The 24364-nt window shown below is 39.5% G+C and overlaps 1 pseudogene; it reads right to left on the bottom strand.

Annotated features, from left to right (window-relative positions):
- Positions 1–359: 359 nt before the first annotated feature.
- On the bottom strand, positions 360–412 carry LOC138388952 (U7 small nuclear RNA; annotated as a pseudogene).
- Positions 413–24364: the final 23952 nt, after the last annotated feature.

Below are 24364 nucleotides of genomic sequence, written 5' to 3'. Positions count from 1 at the left end.
TCTGGAGGCTGGGAAGTCCAAGATCAAGACACCTGTAGATTTGGTGTCTATTGAGACCCCATTTCCTGGTTCATTGATGGTGTGTTCTCTCTGTGTCCTTATGGAAGGGGTGAATGAGCTCCCTTGGGCCTATTTCATGAGGACACTGATCCTATTCATGAGGGCTCCACCTTTGTGACCTAATCACCTACCAAAGGCTCCATCTCAAAATACCCTCACATTAGGAATTAGGTTTCAACATACAAATTTTGGGGAAACACAAACATTTGGATCATAGCAAACCTAAATTATGCCCAACATAACATTAAGATTTTTTTTCCTTTTTCTTATTTATTTATTTATTTATTTTTAATTCAGAGGGGTCTTACAGTGAAGAATTTGCTAGACAAATTCTAAAAGAGCTGTAACATTGATAACATAAAGATTTATGGACTGAGTAAATGAATGAATTAATGAATAAGGAATGAAAAAATTTGGTAAACTTCCCATTTTGTTATATAAACCTAACATAATCCTCAGACCCAAACCAGAGTTAACACATAGAAAAAGAATACTGGCCAGACAAAATTTATTCATGATAACAGATGTAAAAATTCTAAATAAAATGCTAGAATAACAAATACAACCACATGTTAATAGAATTATTCACCATGACCAAGTAGGTTTTTCTTCAGGGTTTCAGTACTCTTTTTAAAAAACTTTTCTTTAAAAAAAATTAACAAAGTAATACAGGAATATGATTGCAATATTTTTTGAAATGGGACAGAAGAACAGAAAATTGAAAGTAATGTCTTTTATAGATTCTTACTCTAAACTCTAGTTCCACTTTCTGTATTTCTTCACTTTTCCCTACCTCTCCATTTGGCCAGATACATCAATATTGCCAAGGTTAATAACATTTTAGCCCCTTCATTGTCATAAATAATATCGCAGTGGTCTGTGGCAGAAGGGAAGATTGGTACAATATGAAATCAGAGTGATAGCAGTCAGATAATTTAGGACAAATCATTTTTAGGACTTAAATAATTTCTTTTTTTTTTTTTTTTGAGACAGAGTCTCACTCTGTTGCCCAGGCTAGAGTGAGTGCCATGGCGTTAGCCTAGCTCACAGCAACTTCAAACTCCTGAGCTCAAGGGATCCTCCTGTCTCAGCCTCCCGAGTAGCTGGGATTACAGGCATGCACCACCATGCCCGGCTAATTTTTTCTATATATAGTTTTAGCTGTCCATACAATTTCTTTCTATTTTTAGTAGAGATGGGGTCTCGCTCTTGCTCAGGCTGGTCTTGAACTCCTGAGCTCAAACGATCCGCCCACCTAGCCCTCCCAGAGTGCTAGGATTACAGGCGTGAGCCACCATGCCCGGCCTTAAATAATTTCTAGTCTAAAGTTTACTATAGATCTGAAAATTCTCATCAATGTAAGATGCAAAATAGAGATAGGAAGTGTATAACTCTGGAAAAGGATCACAGAAATTTATAATTATTTATAAATAAATTTATAAAAATTTATAAAATACATATTAGGGTACAAATTATATTCTTATTAGTTCACTCATATTTATTTTATGCAAATCTTCAGACCCTATTTATTTTTTGTCTGGTATAGACTGAATGTTTTGTGTCTTCACAAAATTTATATGTTGAAATCCTAACACTCAGTGTGATGGTATTAGGAGTAGGGCCTTTGGTAGGTGATTAGGTCATGAAGGTAGAAGCCTCATGAATGGGCGTATTTCCCTTATAGAAGACTCCTGCAAACACCCTTAGATTCGCTGCCATGTGTATACACAGTGAGAAGACAGCTACCTATTAATATGAACCAGGAAGTGGTCCTCACCAGGCACCAAATCTGCCAGTGCCTTGATCTTGGACTTTCCATTCTCTAGAACTATAAGAAATAAATTTCTGTTGTTTATAAACCAGAAGAAAGAACAAGACAGATGGAATGTTTGAAGAGATAATGGCCAAGAGTTTTCCAAAATTAATGAAAGATAACAAGACATAGATCCATGAAACCCAAAAAAACCACAAACAGAATCAAAATAAAAAATAAAATAAAAAATACCCATGGTCAAACTTCTGAAAATAAAAGCTTAAAGAGAAATCTTGGAAGCAGTCAGAGGGAAAAAAAATTACAGTCAGAGAGTCAAAGATAAGAATTACAACAAAATTTTTTTGAATTTTTGTTTGAAAAACAAAATTACAGGCATCACACTTCCTGATTTAAAATTATATTACAGAGCTATAGCAATGAATCCATTATGGTACTGGCAGAAAAACAGACACATGGGCCAGTGGAACAGAGTAGCCCAGAAATGTAACCAAACATATATGGTCAACAAATTTTTAACAAGGGTAACAAGAGGACATAATAGGGAAAGGATAGTTTCTTTAACAAATGGTGCTGGAAAAACTGGATTTCCATGTGAAAAAGAATGAAATTGGACCTGAATCCTACACCATACAAAAATATCAACTCGAAATGGTTAGAATACCTAAATGTAAGATCTGAAGCTATAAAACTTCTAGAAGGGAACCTAGAAGGTAAAAAGCTCCTAAACATTGGCAATAATTTTTTTTTTGTATATTACATCAGAAACTCAGGCTACAAAAGCAAAAATAAATAACTAGGACTACATCAAACTAAAAAGCTTCTGCACAGCAAAGGAAATAATCAACAAAATGAAATGGCAGCCTATAGATTGGGAAAAAATATTTGTAAACCATGTATCTGATAAGAAGTTAATATCCACAATTTATAAAGAACTCATACAACTCAATAGTAGAAAAACAAATAACCTGATTTTAAAATGAGCAAAGGACTTGAATAGACATTTTCCTGAAGAAGACATAAAAATGGCCAACAGTTATATTAAAAAGATGATCAACATCACTAACCATCAGGGAAATGAAAATCAAAACCACTATGAGATACCACTTCACACCCATTTGGATGAATATTATTGAAAAGCCAAAGATAACAAATGTTAGCAAAAATGTTGTGGAGGAAAGGGAACACTTGTACACTGTTGGTGGAATTGTAGATTTGTACAGCCATTATGAAAAACAGTTTGGAGGTTCCTAAAGAAATTGAAAATAAAACTACCATATGATCCAACAATCCTCTTCTGGGCATATACCCAACGGAATTGAAATCACCACCTCAAAAAGATATCTGCCCTCCCATATTCATTGGAGCATTATTCACGATAGCCAAGATATGGAAATAACCTAAGTGTTCATTGATGGATGAATGGATAAAGAAAATGTGAAATACACACATGCACACACACACACAGAGGAATATTATTCAGCCTTAAAAAGGAGAAGATCCTGCTATTTGCCATAACATTGAATAACCTGGAGGACATTATACTAAGTGAAATAATCCAGACACAGAAAGAAATACATTGTATTACCTCACTTATATGTGGAATCTTTTAAAAAGTCAAATATACAGAGGCAGAGAAGAAAATAGTGATTACCAGGGATGGTGGTTGGGGGGAGGAAATGGGGACATGTATGTAGGTCAGAGAATTCAAAGTAGCAGATATGTAGATGAACAAATCTAAAGATCTAATATACAACATGAGGACTATAGGTAATAGAACTGTACTGTATTTGGGATTTCTGTTAAATGAGTAGATTTTATCTGCTTTTGCCATAAAAACAAAAAACAATGGGTAACTATGTGAAATGATGGATATGTTAATTTGCTTCATTATAGTAACTATTTTAGTATCTATATTAGGGTGTGAACTCACAGGGTGGGATGGGAAAGAATTCTTGACACAAAGATTAGGATAGGTTTTAAAGAAAAGGTTTATTTTACTTTCCAAGAGAGGAAAGGGCACTGCACAACAGAAAGAGAGAAGTGCTGGCCCCGCGGGTAAGGTGTTTGGGTTTTTACTGGGATAAAGGGGAAAAAAAACTTATTGCTGCAAGCTGGTAACAGGAGAGGGCTGTGAGAGTAGAGGGCCAGTTTGGTACTGCTCCATGGCCAGAGGGTTAGTTCACAACTCCACCACTGGAATCACTCCTGGTATCTCCACAACTCAAAGTTCAGGCGAAATTGGTCCTCTACTCTGAGAAAGAAGGGTTGGTTTTCTTCCTACTTCATTCTAAAACCATCATAAGTCCTCCACGTCCTCTCTTCTTTTTAGTTGAAAAATACACCTTTTTCCTAAGGTAACTGTCAGTGGCATGTATATTATCTGCAGGGAAACTAACCCATAGGCATGTGGTCTGTTTCCATGGAAGCAACAAGACACAAGCACACAAATTGCTGCACATATCAAACAAATTAATACAAGTAAAATTCTTAAAACCATGCCTGGCATATAGTAATCACTAACAAGTGTTATCTCTTGTTATTCTACTAGAAATGTAAGCTCTGTGAAGATAGGGATTTGCCTTCATTTTTTTTTTTTTTTCTTGATGAATCCCCAATGTCTGGAATAGGGCCCAGTGCTTAATAAAAGTCATATAAGAAGTATTTGTTGGATGAAGAAAAGCCTTGAGAAAAGAGTACTAGTTGCCATGGATTCTTTACTCCTTCCTTAGTAACGGAATCCAGACTTTCTTCTGGGCATCTCACGTTCTGGAATGTTTTTCAGCTTTCTTTGAAGCTAGTTTTGGTCAAGGAAGTATAAACTGAAATGTTTTGTGGAACTTTCCTAAAGGCCATGCAAAGAAAACTGTGTCATCTGGAAGTGCCCTTTCTTGCCCTTATGCCTTTTCTCCTCCTTCTGGCCTGCCACGAAGATGCCTGCTGCTGCAGCTGCCATCTTGAACCATGAGGAACCTTGAGGATTGAAACCATGTGCTAGGGTGGTAGACAGAAATATAGTATCTTGAAGCCTTTATGTTACCAGAGAGCTGCCCATCCAATCCAGGAATGCCTACTTCCTGAATTCTTTTACATGAGAAATACATTTCTATATTTTTGAACCACTGTTGTTTTAGGGCTTTTGGTTAAATGTTGCTGAACTAATCCAACATTTGCCAAATTGATGATATTAAACTATAGCAGTAAGGCCAATTATTCAACTCTGAGTCCTGTACAATAATCTTTGACAGTATTTTAGTGAGAGAAAGATGGGAGATAAGTGATGGAATCAACAAAAATAAAGAGACTTCCCATAGCTCTTAAGTATTACTTTTTTATGCTATGCATTACAGGAAGAAGGTGATTGCTTGACACAATTAGTCAGGAAAGGTTGCAAAATGGAAGTTTGAAAACCAATTAACAGACGGCACAGTGGTATTTGGTAAAGTAGTCTGAGTAGGACATTTTACCCTTTATGACTGATTATATGACTTTAACAGAGGACACATACTTTGTGGAAAGTGAACCCCATATATATTGAATACCTATAATGAATTAACTTCTTTCATATACATGAATTTATTTACACATCACATCTGGAAAGGTGGGTATGATTTGGTACATTTTACACATAAAGAAACCAAGGCTACAGATGTTTGATCGACTTGCCCTCATTCATAATGTAAGTAAGTAGCGGAGGCAGGATTTGAATCTGTGTCTGTGTGGCCCCAGAGCCTTTGCTTTTCCTCAATACCCCTCATTTCCACACAAACACAAACGTGTATTCTCAAAGGCCAACGATCTGGGTTCCCCATCACATGACTAAAGATGGTCAGCATATTTATTTCCTTTGACATAATCTGCCTTTACTTTTTCATTCCCTGTCATTTAGGAAACTTGAGACCCATTGCTTTAAATCCATTTTTATTTTTCACAGACTTTGTTTTCAAACCACAGATTCCTATTCACAAGGTGACAGTGGCTCCTTAATGTTATACTTCCCTCAACCACTGTGACTGGCTAGAGCCTGTCCTTCCAGTGCCAATAAAATGCAGGTGACTCAAATTGAGATGAAGACCATCTCATCAGACCAGCTGGAGAGAGTGGATGGCCCGTTTGGCCACACCTAGTTCTTCTCCTTCTCAGGATTTTTCTCATTTACTAAATACTACCTCAAGCTTGGTCCACCTCCTGTGTTCCCTATTTCAGTGAATTTCATCACCCTCCTTCCTGTTTCCTAAGCCAGAATCCTCTGAATCACTCTTAACTCCTCTCTCCCTCATTCATCACATACAGGAATTAGCAAGCCCCCTTTTCCCCACCTCATATGTGTAAGATTCATCCACCCCTTATTTCAGGCTACCACCATCTCTTAGTGAGATAACTGCTACTTTTTCTCCTTACCTCCTGTCTGTTCTATAACTACAGTGGTCTCTCTAACATGCAAATACTCCCCTTTTTATTTCGACTTTTATTAAGGTATAACTTACATGCAGTAAAGTGCCTAAATCTATACGGCTTGATGTATTTCTAAATATGTATATCAGATCCAGATATAGAACATTTCTGACACTCCAGAAAGCTCCTTCATGCCCCAATTTGAGTCATATTCCACCCCAAAGGTAACTACTATTCTGTCTTCTGTCACCATAGACTAAAGGTCTAGGACTTCAAAAATTTACAGAAGTGGAATCATACTGTAAGTTCTCTTTTGCATCTGACCTTTTCACTCAACATTATGTCTGTAATAGTATGTGGCATGTATAAGTAGCTCATTCTTTTTTATTGCTATGAATTTCATTCTATGACTATATCTCAATTTAAAATATCCTTTTTAATGTTAGTAGATATTTGGTCATTCCTAGGTTTTAGATAATTATGCATAAAACTGTTAAGAACATTTTTGTGTGTATCTTTTGGTTGACACAAGCAGTCATTCTGCTAAATATATAACCTAGAGGGGAATTGCTGGGTCATAGAACATTAGTAGGTATTGTACATCAGAATGCCAGTTACTCCACATCCTCATTAACTCATGGGGTTGGCAATCTTTTTTTCTTTTTGAGACAGAGTCTCACTCTATTACCCCAGGTAGAATGCAGTGGTGTCATCATAGCTCACTGCAACCTCAAACTTCTGGGCTCAAGTGATCCTCCTGCCTAACAGCCTCCCGAGTAGCTAGGACTATAGGCACATGCCATGAAGCCCAGTTAATTTTTCTATTTTTAGCACAGACAGGGTCTTGCTCTTGCTCAGGATGGTCTTGAACGCCTGAGTTCAAATGATCCTCCCGCCTCGGCCTCTCAGAGTGCTAGGACTATAGGCATGAGCCATCGTGCCTGGCCCCAATCTTCTTAACTTTAACCATTCTGGTGGCTTTTAAAATCTTTCTATGATACTTTACATGGATGAAGTCCAAACTCCGTAACATAAGGACCCTTCATAATCTGACTTTTGCTGTCCAGCCTTATCTCTAATCACTACCCACCTTGACTTTTAAGTTGTAGTCGTATTAAAGTACTCACGGGTCCTTGAGTGTTCTTGTTTGGTTTTGTTCTGGTTTTTTTTTTTCCTCCTGGCCTTTGCACTTAAAATTCTCGTGTATCTTATTTTCATTTGGATTAAGTCTTTCTCATCCACTGAGTCTCAGCTTGGACAACACTTTCCCAACCTCCAAGATTCAGTTAAATACCCTTCAATGTGCATCCGCAGTTCTACTGATTGCTTACTCCTTCCTTAACTTGCATCACACTATATTGTAATTGCCTGTTGCCTTATTAATTTTTCCTGAGGGCAGGGGCTGTGTCTTGCTCATTTTTGCATCCCCAGTGCTTAAAAGAGTATGGACACATAACATAGGAGCTTAATAATGTGTTGATTCTTCTGCCAAAGCCCCATGAGTAGCTGGGACTACCAGTGTGCACCACCACACCCAGCTACTTTACAGTTCTTTTTGTAGAGACAGGTCTTACTATGTTGCCTTGGCTGGTCTTGAACTCCTGGCCTCAAATGATTCTCCTTAATAAGCCTCCCAAAGTGCTGGGATTATAGGCATAAGCCACCACACCTGGCCAAGTTGTGCTTTTGACAAGTGATAAAGAGGAAAAAAACACAGAGTATTAAATAATGAATTATTCAATCCATAGAATTAGGCCATCTTAAATCTTATTTTAGTAAACAAATATGAACTGGTAGAAGGGGATGAGAATTTTTTACAATACACATGCCTCCAATGATTTAGTTGCAGGCAATTCTCAACTGAGACAGAACATTAGAATAATCTGAAAGCTTTTTAAAAATATCTATGCCCAGAGACCCACCTCTGGAGTTTCTGAGTTGGGTTGGAATGAATCTTTATGAGGCTTGCTCAAAGTAAAACAGAATATGGGTATGGTCAGAAAGTCCTGGGGAGAAAAGTGATTTATTGACAAGAAACAAGGATTGAAAAGCCAGTAAACAGTTTCCTGGCATGCTACGAAACTATTCAGTCTGTTGTGGTTCATATTAAACTATCATTTCCAGTGGGAAAGCTCCTTTAATGTGGGGTCAGGTGGAAAGAAGAGAATCATATATACGAGGTAATATGGCAAACATCTAAGCATCTATTTGCTCTTAAATTGGAACATGTGTTACCAAAATAAGAAACTTGGCTATCCAGATGAGGTCTTGATATAGGCTCTAATTTCTTGAATGTGACATATTTGAAAAATGCCAAGTAATAAAGTTAGGTATGAACCTCAGAGAATTGGGCCCCCAAGTATTTGGACTGAGTCTGTTGAAGCAATGGTTGGTGTCAATCCAATCTATTCTTCCTTCCTCCAACTGCCCTTTTAGATATTAATATAAATGGAATGTACTGGCAGTATTCTCCTCCGCTCCTCTATGGGGCCTGCAAGAACTCCCAAACAGGATTTATACCTAGTCTTGACCTGGATCTCAGATAGGGCCTCCCTGATCCTTGAGAACTAGATAAAACTGACTCAACTGTCCATTCCACGGCCAGCAAGAGTACAGAGCCCTTTCTGCACAGTGTGGAGGGTGTACATCTCACAGCCTCATCTGCATCCTGGGCTTCTGGCTCCTCTGTCCCATTCCATTCTGAGTAGGCCAATCTATATATGAAATCCAGTCCCTCTGTAGGCTCCCACAGAGGGGTAGCTCCCACAGAGCTCTTTCCTATGTAAAGGGCAGGGGTTTATGGGGAAGTGATTATATCACACAGAACACATTAAACAACTTTTTAAAACCATTTTAGATATTTCTGTTTTAAAAAGTCTCCCTTAGGAATATATTTTTTCAATATTTTTTTATTGTGGTAAAATACATACAACATAATTTACCATCTTAACCATTTTTCAGTGTAAGTTTAGTGGTATTAGTACATCCACATTGTTGTGCAACCATCACCACCATCTCTAGAACTCTTTTCATCTTGCAAAACTGAAATTCTATACCTATTTAACAATAACTCCCTATTTCTCCTTCCCCTCAGCCCCTGGAAACCAAAATTCTACTTTCTGTTTCTATGAATTTGATTACTCTCTCTTAGGAATTTAGATGCCAGTTGTTAATTTAATATTTTCTCCACCTTATTGCAAACCTTTGCTGGGGTCAGAGGTGGCCCTGAAACAAAAAAGGTGGCCTTGCTTTCCTCATCCTGTTCAAACTTAGCTACCAGACTGCTTCTTGCCCCCTCTGCCCATCCCCATTGTAAACTGTGGAGAAGAGAGAGGAAAGGGAAGGAAGAGACTCAGAGAGGATGTTAGGAGAAGCACTCAGGGGATGTTAGTGCTCATGGCTTGGGAAAGAAAAACTAAAACTACCAAAAAACCCCAGAAACTATTAATATATTGTTCCTCTTTGCTGCATGTGGTTCCCCTCTTGTTCCTTCTCACACCTTTCTCAAGTAGTATTTGTGCTCCTGAGATCTGTAATCTGGTGTCCTTGGGTTTGGGTAGATTCTGGCCTGATCCTTACTTTCACTAAAATTTTGATATTTTAGTCATCATGATTTTTGATATTAATTTTTTAATAATAGCTTTGTTAAGACATGATTCACATATCATAAAGTTCACCTTTTTTAAAGTGAACAATTCAGTGGTCTTTAGTACAGTCATAGAGTTGGGCCACTATTGCCACTAATTTTAGGACATGTTCATCACTCAAAGCATTAATTTTAATTTTAAAAAATATTACATTAAATGTTATTTATCTTGACTACTAAATTTTTGTGATTACCTCAGAATTACCTTCTTAAATTCTGTGCCCAAGGAAAGTACCTTGCTCATCTCACCCTATTCTTGGCCCTTCTAGGTGCCCCTGGCAGATGAAGTTTGGGGTGTTTTTCTGCCTTCATTGACTCTATGGGACAAATGGTACTTGTCAGCATAGCAGATAAATGTAAAGTCATCTGTTGAAGAAGGAAATGGGACCCATATTTGCCACTGCCTACTCTGGGCCATGTATTTAGGTATACACATCCTATTTAATTTTTATAACTATATACAGTAGACAGTATCATACTATTTTATAGATGGAGAAGCTGAGACTCAGAGAGCTTAAGCAACTTTTCCAGGGTCACACAGCAAGAGATAGAGCCCAGATTTAAAGAGAGCTGTATTTGAGTCTAAATTATGGGTTCTTTTCCATGGGTCTACTTTTTGAGTAGTAAGAGGAGTAACCTTGAGATCAAAGAAAGCAGAAAGGAAATGACAGATAAATTTAAAAGTTCCAGATCTCTAAGTTCTCTAGCTAAATCTGAAGGCCAGAGTAAGCAGTGAAGGCAAACTGAGGAGGCAAAAAGGGTGGGAGATTTCTTATTTGTTCTCAAGAGGTAGGAAATTTCCTATTTCTTCAGCATACAGCTTCATAATTTGGGAAGACCAGAGTCTCTTCCTAGAACACACATTGATGCATTAAAATGTTTTCCTACACCACTTGATATTTTAGTCCATTATCCATTATGAATGTGTATTTCAAAGTGCCTTGTAAAGGTCATGATTGCTCATCTTTCAGTTTTCACTGAAACTCACGTAGCATATTTATGACTTCCTCCATGTCCCACATTATGTTGTAGTAGGTCTTTGTCTAATTAACTCCACAAAGAATGCTTACTTAGTTCAGATGCTATGCTTAGGGATATACAGACAAAACTAAATAAATATAGGCCCCACTGTCTTAAATGGGTGGCTCAGAGAACCTCAAGTTGGCAAAAAGCCTGCTGCTCACGGTGCCCTTTCACTTTAACAAGATTCTGACCCTTTCTTAGATGCCTCTTCTCTAAAATGAGGGGGCTAGACCAGAGCAGTGGTTTTCAATTAGAGGAGGAAAGATGACATCCAAATTATCCAATAAGCATTTTTTAAACTCTCTGGAACCTGATCCACCCTCTCTTGCCCACCCTTAATGGAAGTCTCAGATTATGTTATAGTTACTATCCCTCCCCCTATTATTCTGAATGAGAACTACTAGCTAGAGCATCTCCGAGGATACTTCCAGATCTAACGTTCTATGAGTCTACAGACTGCCTGGACAGAGGTGAGCGAAGTATTAATATTGCATATAAACAAAAAGGTTTGTGAATCAGGTGGCTCAGACTCAGGGATGCTGAGCAGATGACTGCACGAAGCTCTCAGGGTGGAAACCTCTTGGCTGTGCCCTTTTCCCCTGGGTTCTCAGAGAGCACATTGAAGGCCATGCCCAGGGCATAACTGAGGAAACACTGTGTTGGCATCTCACTGTGCTTGCTTGTCTTTTAGGCATGACTGATCCATAGGGAGGAGACTGAAGGTCTTCTTTTATTCACAATCAGCCTGCTGTGAGCCAGCACTTAGTATACCTTCCTGGTCTCCGGAAACAATGGAAACAGGATAAGCAGGTCAGACAGAACAACTGCACAATGGTGACTTGGCTTTCCTTCTTGTAGGGCTTTGCTGTCACCACGGGGCCCACACCACACACATATTTACCAAACAAGCACCCTTGTTATAAACGTGTGCTTTGGTCTATCACTTGCCAACACACGACATGTATATTCTGTCCTAACCCACTAGTGAGTATCTACATACACCACACACACACATATCCTTTCTCTCACACCTTGTCCAAACATAAACATATAACCTGTGCATACACAAATAAATTTTCAAAAACATGTCCTATCCATACATAGGCGTAGATGTCCCAAAGCTACCCACCTTCTTCTCTCTCTCTCTGTCTCTCTCATGCACACACACACATGCACTCTGTCCACTTCCATACACACTACATCTAACCCTCATCCTCCCAGATATCCTGTCACAAACATTTACAGACTTTGTCACTGCCACTTTATCGATTCCTCATACTTAGCTGCCACCAGCACTTTCTCTTATACACACAGAAAAACACAATGCATTTGCACTCAGTCCATTCACAAAGACTTATTTCTCCTCTGCATTACACACTTAGCTCCCTACACCCTCATATAAACCTGACCACATACACATATACACACTTTGCCCCACCATCCTATCCATACCACACTTGATTCCACCAACCATCTTTATTCTTGTGTACACATACAATGCATACACTCATGCATGTGTGCACACACATACAACCTGTGAAGGCTGCCCCTACTCAGCCTTCACAGCTGACACACAACGTGCTGAGCTACCACACACTCCCCACCCTAACCCCAGGGGCATCACACAACTTGACGACCCTCCCAGTACTTCTGTGTCTCCCGCCTCCACACATACACCCCATGCACTGCTCAAATACACACAATAACTTCATCCCAAATAGCTCTCCCTTTCCCTCACATATTACAATATTGAAAGAATGGTGAGATACACAAGAATTTCAGGGTTATTGGAGGTAATCGTTACACTTACCACACCTACGAATAGCTCGTTCTTTCATGTTGAAGAATTAGCTTGGGGTTTCTGTTAGTAACTGTATTTTGGAATAACACTAACATTGTCCCCATGTAGTCAGTTACCACACACTTTCACTTGTTATACCAAATTCCTTTTGTTGGGTGGCAGTGGTGTTGTTCTGAGATAGGGCCTCTCTCTGTAGCCCAGGCTGGAGTGCAGTGGCATGATCATAGCTCACTGCAACCTTGGAATCCTGGGATCAAGTGATCCTCCTGCCTCAGCCTCCTGAGTAGCTGGGACTACAGGCACACACCACCATGCCCAGATAACTAAAAAAAAAATTTTTTTGTAGAAACAGAGTCTCACCATGTTGCCCAGACTGATCTCAAACTCCTGGCCTCAAAGGATCCTGCCACTTTGACCTCCCAAAGTGCCGAGATTATAGGCATGAGCCACCATGCCCAGCCCCGTGTTCCTTTTGAAAAGGCCAAGGAAAGCCTGGCCATGCACAGACACAGAAACACATAAGTCAAAGATAAATTGAAAAATTAGGGGATTTTACTTTTTTTTTTTTTTTTTTTGTTGAGACAGAGTCTCACTTTGTTGCCCAGGCTAGAGTGAGTGCCGTGGCGTCAGCTTAGCTCACAGCAACCTCAGACTCCTCGGCTTAAGCGATCCTACTGCCTCAGCCTCCCGAGTAGCTGGGACTACAGGCATGCGCCACCATGCCCGGCTAATTTTTTCTATATAGATTTTTAGTTGTCCATATAATGTCTTTCTATTTTTAGTAGAGACGGGGTCTCGCTTAGGCTGGTCTCGAACTCCTGACCTTGAGCGATCCACCCGCCTCGGCCTCCCAGAGTGCTAGGATTACAGGCGTGAGCCACCGCGCCCGGCTACTTTTTGTTAATGGAAACCACTTCCTTGTCTTTATGTCCTGCGAAATCTGAAACCAAAAGTAGTTGGCACATCATTAATATGTGCATGCATCTGTTATGCATCCTAGTTCTCAGAAGAGCAGCATTCATGTTTATTGAACTCCACTGGGTGCTGTGCACTAGAGTGGCAACTGTGGATATAATGGTGAGATAGGATGGTGGGGCAAAGTGTGTATATGTGTATGTGGTGAGGGTTCATATGAGGGTGGAGGTGGGCATGGTGTAGGGAGCTAAGTGTGTAATACAAAGGAAGAATAAGTCTGTGTGAATGGACTGAGTGTAACTTTTAAGCTGAAAAAAAAAAATGTGTGTGCGTGAACAGGGTGTATTAACATCCTTGAATCTTAGGTTCAGAAGTAGCTTAACAACTAATTCTCACTGCCTGCAGTCCAGGAATTCTGTCTGTGGCAGCAACGCCATACCACATGGAAATTCATCACATTCACCTCTGATGCTAAGAAAAGTTTTTGGGCGTTGAAGTCCAAATGATTTTCCCAAGTGTTCATGCTACTGGCCCTCGTCCTTCCTTCTGGAAAAAATAGAACACTCTGTTCTATCTATTCTAATAAACAGCCTATAGGAAATATATTCCTTAATTAACTGATTCAATCATTCAACAAATATTTATTGAACGCCACTGGGTGCTGTGCACTACAGCAGCAATCGTAGATCATTATAATGGTGAGAAAACCAGCCACCATCTCCGTTGCAAAATCTAATAACAGTGACTTCTGTGGGAGCATTTGGAAATAGAATTATGAAAGAGAACTTGAGTGAACGGGAAGAATTGGTAATGTGAATTGGGAAAGATGCAAAATTATTCAATACGTTCAGGATTTTTTAGTCATTTCTGCTTTCTTGTTGAAATAGTAACTAAAGAGGAGGCAGAAACTGCAAGAGCACAGGATTCAACATTAGGGGAAGCCAAGAGGCAGTTTTGGTTCCAGAGAAAACTGAAGAGATGACAATGGACTCCAAGAAGTTTAGATGGTAGGCATCTCCTGGATATTCAGGGCATCCCAGTATCCATGGGTGCCCACAATGTTAGGTTTCCAAGATAAAATACAGAACATTCAATTAAATTTGAATTTCAGCTAGAGAAATAATTTTTTAGCATAATTATATGCCATGCAATAGTTGGAACACATACTAAAAATTTATCCATTGTTTGTCTAAAATTGAAATGTAACTGAGAATCCTGCATTCTAATTAGCTAAATCTGGCAAGCATAAATAACACCAATAATAGGTGAGGAAGCCAGTGTTCTCCAATTTGTGTTACTGGCCCTTTCAGTCGGCTAGGAAAGAGATATGAAGTAAATGGACTCAAATTGAGGAAACCAGAGCCTTGGAGATGTGCAATGGAGAGAAAGAGGCAGAAGGAGGGGGTCAGAAATAGGGGATTGGCGAGTGGTGATGGAGCTAGGGCCAATGACCGAGGGTCCATTCCTGGCAGAGAGCCTGTGCTACAGATCCTACAGTTTGGTTTTGTTGCTAAACAAAATCCGTTTCAGATCATGTGCATATCTTAATTTAACATTTTGGGCAGGTAAAAATAAAGTGGGAAGGACTGAGCTGACTAATGGCATTTTTGGCTGGGTTCTAGTTCACTTTGAGATTAACCTGCAGTCTGAAATATTATTCCTGGTAGCTATTGGTGTAACCAACATTGTTTGTTTGCTCTCATTTTTATAGCAAAACTTCCTTTTGGAAAACTCCAACTGGTCTAAGAAGAAAAGGATGTTTTCTACACTCAGGACTGGCAACATAATTTGTGGGACTCAGTGCAAAATGAAAATACCAGGTTCCTTATTCAAAAGTTGTCAAGAATTTCAAGAAGGTTCAAGAGATCTATTGTATAACATGCTGACTATAATTAATAACAATATATTTTATACATGAAAATGGGCAATAGAATAGATTTTAAGTCTTCTCACCACACACACACACAAAAATGATAAGTATGTGAGGGAATGGGTATTTAATTAGCTTGATTTCATCATTCCACAATGTATATATATATCAAAACATCATGTGATACATGATAAATACATACAATTTTTATTTATCAATCCAATAAAACAAATTAAAAAAAGAATTTCAAGAAGGAGACATTAAACTCAGCATGGGGTCCTTCTAAGTGCAGAGCTCTGTGCAACAGCATAGATCATGCACCCATGAAGCCAACCCTCTTCATACCTTAATCCTGATAGATAAATCTGTATATTTAGAGTGAGAGATGGTGACGGGAGAAGTTTGGACTCATTTCAGAACTCACAGGGATAAAAGGAGCTGGGCAGAGAGGGGAACGTAGGTAAGAGAGAGATGAGGTCAACTGAAACTATTGCTATATTCTTCTTGAGCTGTTCTCTGGCTCACACTGACCTTGGAATAGGTGGAGACACCTAACAGGTCTCCTCCTACTTGTTTCTTCTTTTTTGGAAATGGTTTATATTAATAGAATCTCTTCTAGTTTTATCACCTCTCACTGTCCTTCCCCCTGCATCTACCTCACCTGTTCTGCCTTACCATAGAAAATCATGTTTCAGATATGGTATGAGAACACACAGTATAGTATGACAATTCCTTCCTTTGATCTGGACCCTGCTTTTAATTCTAATAATATGTTAGCCTTTTCTGCAGCTGATTCATGCTTTGGGCTTATATTAAGCTAATATCAACTAAAACTCTTCTATCTAGTCCACACAGCACTTGAATTTCTATGGATTCTCTTTAAATTGAACACATTGGACTTTTCATCAGCCTGATTTAAATTTCACCTTGTTGATTTCATATCAGCATTCCAACCAATTGAGATCATTTTGGAAACTGAGTTTGTCATTTATGGTCTTAGCTAGCCTTCTTGCTTTTGAGTCACCAGCAGATTTGGTAATTCTGCCATCTATGTCTTCACAGACATCCCTGTTAAAAATGCTGAACAGGGCAGGGCCAGGGACAAACTGGATTCTCCACAACAGACTTGCACCTGAGTGACACAGAGACAATAATTCCATCATTCTAGGTGTGGCCCTGTCACATGTAGGAGTATGTGAGAAATCATGAAAGGAACTTATTTGCAATCCTCAGGAAGTAAACAATCTGAAAAGTTATTTGAAATGTCTTTTAGAGAAAATGTTATAAATACAAGTATCACTAGAAGAAAATTAAAAAAAACTCAAGGAAATACTGGTAGGCATAAGACATAAATTAAGAAAAAAAATAGAGGGTCAAAAGAAAAAAGGAATGGGAACTGGAGATCATTATCCTAAGTGAAGTATCTCAGGAATGGAAAAACAAATGCCACATGTACTCTCGAATAATTGGGAGCTAATTGATGGGCACACATAAGCACAAAGAGATGTAAAGGCCATTGGAAATCAAGAAGGGCAGAGGGGAGGGGCAAAAACTTATCTATCCAGTATAATTAACACTATTCAGGTGATAGGTACACTAAAAGCCCCAACTCACGCATTATAACAGGTATCCATGTAACAAAAACATTTGTACCCCCTTAATATTTTGAAATTAAAAAAAAAGAAAGAAAAAGAGAATGGGCAAAGAGGAAGGAAAAGGATCAAAAGGAAGGATAGAGAGAGATAAGAGAAATGGAGACAGACTCTCAGTGACATCAGTTCTAAAAGTCATGTGACCTTGTTTTAAGATTTATCCCTTCCTGTCCTTGAATGCAAAATGAGGCTAATAGCCCCAGCCCTTAAAGAAACTTTCTTGTGAGTATAATAATTGGATTATGGGCCACATCAGATAAAAGTCACAATTTCCTGTGGCTGATTCAAACTGACCTGGAACTCTTTGAGGTTTGGATTCTTCTTGACACAACTGGTCATGCTCCCCTATTTTATGAAAAATGGAATTAACATCCTTCTGATTTGAATGAAATACTGCCAGGAAAATCAGCTGAGAATAATTGAGAAATTATTCCCTTGACTATTCCTATTAATAACCATTGCCCTCAGCAAATAATAATTGCTAAAAGAAAGCTGAATGGATGAAAAATTTTCTTTGAGTTTCTTCTCCTTGTATTTGATTCTAGCCACTTCCTGATTAAATGACACAGAATCAGATTTTATCCTTCTTAGCTTTTTAAGAATTCTGTTAAAGAAGAGGGTTAAAAATAAGGGCTGATTTTATTTTACTGAAATGTCATCATCAGAATGAATGACTAGGACTCTCCTGTATGTACATTCACACAATATGCCCTAGCTATGCCACTTATTTACAATTTCACCATGTGCTCTCAGTCTTCCATGATCTTGTTTATGATGTCTCTTTTTTCTTCCCATCTTTTTTGTTTTATTTCAGAATACTATGGGGGTACAAACATTTTGGATTGGCACTCAATGAATATTACTACTATGTGAGCACCTTAGTGTTAATCAGTTGGTACCAATTTGATGGCGAGTACATGTGGTGCTTGTTTTTCCATTCTTGTGATACCTCACTTTGAAGGATGGGCTTAAGCTCTATCCAGGATAATAGAAGAGGTGCTAGGTCACCATTGTTTTTATGTTTGTAATGCCCCTTTCTCCTTGCCTGTTTGGCTACCTCTATCTGTCCTTTAAAGAATGAGTTTCCATAGAAATTTTTCCTGATCACCCAGCTGAGTTAAGGAACATAGATGTCCCACTTGGGTTCCAGGGTGTAGTAACATATTCTCTCTTTTCCTCTACTGGGAAAAGTATTAAAGACAGAAACTGATTGTTGTTCATCACTACCCTTAATACTTAACATAGCACCTGGTATACTCTGGGTGCTCAGGAAATGTTTGTGTAAAGTGAAGGAAAAAGAAGAAGAGAGGAGAGGAAAGAAGAAGGGGAAAGAGAGAGAAATAGATTATAAAATATGATCCCTTGAAATAGCTTTTATATTTTAGTGTCTACAGAAAAGTAGGTGACCCTTCAAAGACTCTTTTAGTCTTATAATTCTAGTCTACCTTTTATTTACAGGTTTTCATCTGTCTAAATTCTGTGTAATGACCCAAGATTCAAAGAGAAGACAGATGGCCATTTGGCAAAGCTGCATTGCAGATATTCAAGTACACTGATGAATGACATCCTGTTAGTTCAAGGAAATCAAGTTTCTGATGAGTGTTTAAGTGTACTTTGTGATAATATTTATAACCAAAGTGTGTTTTTATGAAAAAGAGTGTGTTGATTATGGTAGTTCAAAGCAATATAAGATAATTTAATTTTAAAAATATGTAATGAAGCAATTGAGACTGACAAATCAATTATCCATCAGAGAAATAAAGTTCAACTTTATCAGAGGGAATATAGAATATGATAATCTTCCAAGGAGTAGTTTCGACTTAAGGCTACAGGCATGCTACCCAAGAAATCATCTGCATTTCTCAGCTGCCTCTCCCTATTCCAAATGTAGCATGCACTCTGTTAGCATGTACTCCCAAAAGAGAAGGTTGGAGCATCTGTAGAATAGTTTACTTTGACTCCCAGAGAAATAGCAAAGTCATTCTCTAACAATAGTTTTGGGAGTCTTTCTTTTAATAAATTGGGCTGCACATTTTCCCTAAGTGGTTCCTCAATGATGTAAAAATATAGGAATTCCCAATAAGGGCCCAGAGTGACATTGTCTCTCATTTCCTGTTCAGTCATAAGAATAGAGAATTTTTTCTGGATTCCACATCTGGAGGTTGGGATGAAATTCAGAGTTATAACATCTGGGCCTTTAATATCATGGAAATGCCTTTAAAATAAATGTGTTACATGCCAAAAAATCTTAAAGGCTCTTTGGAGAAAAACCCTAGGAAAGGAAACACCCAGGGACACCCCATCCAAGTTAACGCTAGTTACATGCCTTTGATCTATCAGAGTAAGGAAGAAAGTTCGATGTCCAGGATGGATTTCTCTCCTGAAGATACATGTGTGCATCTCCAAACTTTCTACTTGACATTTCTACTGGAATGCCCCATCAAACCCTGTATTTAAAAAAGTAAAGTCCAAATTCCCAATTCTTATTCCTAAAAATTATTCCCCTTTTCTGAGCTTCTTACATCTCTCAGTGGTGCTCCTGAAGAAATGCTCAAACAGCGTATTTCCCAGGCACGGGGAAAATCTAGTCAACAAGGACTTGCCTGGGCAGAAGCTTCTGAGATGCAAGTAGAGAGGGAGATATTAATGAGACCAGAGAGTTAACCGATGGAATTAGGCCCACGAGGGGACAGACAGGTAAAATTCAGAGTACAGGTGGCTTTAACTTTTGATTTCCTTTGCTGTAGATGAGAGGAAGGAAAATAGGATATGGACAGATGAAGGTAATTTTGCATTCTGGATATGAGGAACAGAGACTTAATGTAATTACCCTTCAATACTTTTATTTTCTCTGTAAGGTATTAAATGAGGCCATCTTGTAAGAGGAGGTAGGGTGGGACACAGAAGAAGTAGGACATTTGAAGGGAATGGAAAAGTTTGAAATAATTGCTATGGGGAAATAGGAGAGACAAATGACCAGGGACAAGCCTCATGGAAGGCCCAGATGTTTTTCCAGGTGGGTTAGATGAAATATTGAGGGGACAAAAGAACAGACAAATTTGCCAACACAGTGATTAATCCGAAAAGTTAAGAGTTTAGGTTGGACAGCGGGTGAGAAAAATAGGCTGGAAGAAAATGGAAAAATCAAAGTCTGGAAGATCTTGTTAAGATCAAAGAGCAGGTCTAGAAGGAACAAGGAGTGAGAGAAATGGAAGGTTGAAGCAAGAGGATAGGATACTAGAGTTTAAGCTTCTGGAGGTAGAGTAAATGAGGCAACTGACAAGATTCAAGATTTGTCTGAGGATGGGGGTGACCAAAGTTACATGGAGTTCATGGGGTTGAGAAGGTCAAGGAGCTGCTGGATGAGTCATCCACATGGACATCATGGTCAGCCATGGTGACTGTGGGACTGCAGGTGGATCAGGGGCCAGCAATAAATGCATGGGGAGGGACCAGTAAGATGATAGTCAGAGTCAATGAAGGGGGCTGGTAGTATAACCTAGTGGTCTGAAATTCAACAGAGGAAACATTTTTACTTGAGGGTAAAGGAGAAGTGGTCTGTAGAAGGCATTGGGGTGCAAGAAGAATGCTTATCTTATTTTTGGTCCTGTGGTAGATGGAGTATGGGGAAAGAGCAGTAGGGGAAGTAGTGTTCAGGGGAGAACCTGCATCAATTACGTCAGGAAGAAGAGGCTGAAGATGTTGAGGACTTCAGTTGTCACGGAATGGATGGTTCAAAGGTGGAAGTGGGGAGAAAGTGGGAAGCTGGTCTCAGAAGTGGAAGTAGAATATGTGGACCACTTTCTCTAGGGAATTTTTCCCAACCAATCCAGTCTTTATTTATCCTTATCCTCTATACTTCTAAAAGTTGATGTCTTCAGATGCAGAAACTGAAGGGGAACCCTCAATATTCAGATTGCCTGAGTCATTGTACTAATAAAAGGCTGCCTTCCAGGCGGAATCCACTCTAGATTCTGATGAGGTTATACAACTCCCTGACTTCAGACTTTATGAATAACCTAGGTTTCCTCAGCTGGTCCAGCAAGTTGCAAATGATTAGGAGTGGGCAGTGACTACATTCTGTGACTGCCAAGAAGCCTTAGTAATTGAAATATGTACCAATTATTTTTTTTTTGTTTTTTGGTCATGGCAGAGTAAACCAGAAGCCAGAGGAATCCTTTACCAGTCTTACCAACAGGTTCTGTGCTGTGTCTTTCTGAGGACGCAGGCTTTCAGCACAAAAAGCAAGCACACTCTTAGGATTTAGGCATGAGGTCAGAGCCAGGGCAGCTTTTTTTATTTTTCCTCCAAGAAATCCTCTCAGTTAGATACCCTAAGTCCTAGAAGACACAATTGGTCACTGATACAATTTTCATATATTGTTCACAGCAGCAGACTGATGTAAAGGTCACGGTATAGAAGTTCCAGGGGATGGTTGGGCTATGGCCATGGAGGCAACTGTGTAAAGATGGCAGATGCTCAGGAATTCCTTGCCATCCTCACCCTCCTCTGCTCTGGTGACCCACCTGGCAGGAAAGGGGACTTGGGCTCTCTTAAATGATCAGGCAGGAGGTTAACAGGCAGTATGCTTCCCTTCACATTGAATAGCCCTATCTTCCATCTGCTATATATGGTTTCCTTCCAGTTACAATGGTCTGTCTCAAGATAAGGTTTCTAGTACCAGTAGCTATGTCTCTAAAATGGGTTGTACAAGTTCTAGGTACTGGCTCCTCTCCACCTACACTGGTCTATTTTAGTCAGCTGGGCCATTCTCAGCTTTGTTCTGGGACATGACAACTTATGTGGAGAAGAGATTATCATTGTTAATAATAATAATAGACATTTATGAGAACTTACTGTGTTCCAAACACCTTATATATGTGTGTGTGTGTGTATGTATATATATATATAGAGAGAGAGAGAGTCATTTACTCTTTACAACAAACTTATCACGTTGCCCCATTTTTTGGATGAGGAAACTGTGAAGTTAACTAGTTTACTCAAGGTCACAATGCTGGTAAGTAGCCCAGCCAGTCTAAATGCGGAGGCCTTGCTCTTAACCAATACACTATATTAACTCCCATATTTTACACAGATAGGGACAGTGTATGATTGTTGCAGGTTATACATTTCACTGAAAGAAACAGATGGGACAACATAGTTGGGCTTCAAATCACAGTGGGAGAAAACCAGCTCACTAGAGAGCTTGAGCTTGAAATTTAAGGGGACTTCTCAATGCCATTTGAATGGACACATTGTATGCTAACCTCTTTCATGCACACACGTAGGACTATCACATCCAATGTAACTGGAGGACTGGATATTTTTTGAGATAGATTTTTTGAGATAGGGTCTCACTCTGTTGCCCAGGCTGGAATGTGGTGGCACGATCATAACTCACTGCACCCTTGAACTCCTGGGCTCAAGCGATCGTCTGGCCTCAGTCTCCTGAGTAGCTAGGACCACAGGTGTGTTCCACCACACCTGGCTAATTTTTTTTTTTTATTTTTTGTAGAGACAAAAAAAAATGTGTCCTGCTACGTTGCCCAGGCTGGTCTTGAACTCTTGGCCTCAAGTGATCCTCCCGCCTCCACCTCCCAAAGTGCTGGGATTACAGGCATGAGCTACAGAGCACAGCCTACATTTTTATCATTCTAATGAGACATCTCTTCAGATGAAATCTGGAATGAAAAGATGTCAGGGGTGAGATTTTTCAAGCCACAGACAGCCAAGTGCATACCTATTTCATGTCTGAACTTGGTGTTGTTAGCCAGCCAATCCACTCCTCCAGGTTACAAAATTGTAATAGTTTTTACTGACATGGGCACACACTGGAGGGAGAGAAGGCAAGGGTGGGGAGACAAAGGAGAGGAAAGTAAGTTAATATGTATCAGCCAGGTCCTTTATTATGTGCTTTTTATATAGATTCTCATCCAGTCCTCACAGCAACTTCTTGACATAAGCATTATTATCTCCACTTTACAGATTAGGAAACTGGAAATCAGTCACCTAAGTAATTAGGGGTGGAACCGGGACTTCAAAGCTCCCAGTGTTTTACTGTAGCTTCCTGTGTACTCATGTACAGGTGGAAGGGATGGCAACTTCCACAAAGGCTTAACGAACAAAAGGAGAAGTTGCAGGTGAAGTAAGTAAGTACACTAATGTTTGGTATGCCAAGGCCAATTATAACCTTGATCTACTTGGCGTGAACTGAAGAGGGAGAGAAGCACAGGGCTCTATGCCCTGGTGGCTCAGCCACGAGCTCTTCCAACCATACCTTCCTTTCCGTCTAGCTGCAGACTCCAGGGGCTACAATGCAGGGCTTGCTGCCAAGTAGATTTTATGCTTCCAACCTCTGGAAGCCAAAAGGTATAACCATGGCCCGACAGAACAAGAGAGGCCCAATTCTCTTATTGTATAGATCAAGAGAATGAAGCCCAGAGAGACGTAACGACTTATTCAAGAGCAAGCGAAGCGTAGAGTTAAGATCAAAGCCACAACTGGAACTAGGATCTTTTTTCTAGGCAGGTTTTTCAGGAGATGACAAAGCTGGCCTTGGGAAATCAGGATTTCTATGCCTCACCTCCTTAAATTCTTAGTGTTTAAGTCCAGTTGCATCTTTCTGGGGATTCTCTAGAAATTTCCCATATGAAAATGTCAGTGAGGAGGAAGAACATATATTTACATTTAGTAGATATATTTATTTGGGAGGTAAACATGAAAAGGACTAATGTGAGAAGTGACTGGGTAGAAGACAGAAGACTCATTATGAAGTCTGGATCCCAAGTGAGAAACGTGTCAGAATCTTAAAATGCATATCCAGAAAAATCCTGGCCCCAGGCTGTTTCAAAGCAGGGGACCCGGTGTGGATGGTGATGTAAAGCCTGTGCCTCTCCACAGTGTATTCCCACTCTGCTTTGTAAACTCCCTGACTTTCCCATCAGAGAATTACAATCAGCAAACACAGATCTGCTTCCTAACATACGGTATGTTTGTGGAAATGAGAAAAAGGTGCCCTGTCCTCCAGGTCTCCAGCCCCATGGCTCAGCGAGCAGTGCACGTGCTCGATTTCCACCCTGACTTACCTGCTCCAGACACCCCTTTGCACAGCCCAACTTGCAAACCATTCTGGGCTGCAGCCCTTTCTATTCCGCCTTGGAAGAGCCCAGATGAAGCAGGGAAATCTTTCCACCTGTCATACTTACGATGGTCCACGGATTTCTACCACACA

The sequence above is a fragment of the Eulemur rufifrons genome, chromosome 7, assembly GCF_041146395.1.
Source record: "Eulemur rufifrons isolate Redbay chromosome 7, OSU_ERuf_1, whole genome shotgun sequence".
NCBI classification, from domain to species: Eukaryota; Metazoa; Chordata; class Mammalia; order Primates; family Lemuridae; genus Eulemur; species Eulemur rufifrons.
Note: the sequence above shows the minus strand (reverse complement) of the source record. Positions and strands in the feature narration are given on the sequence as shown.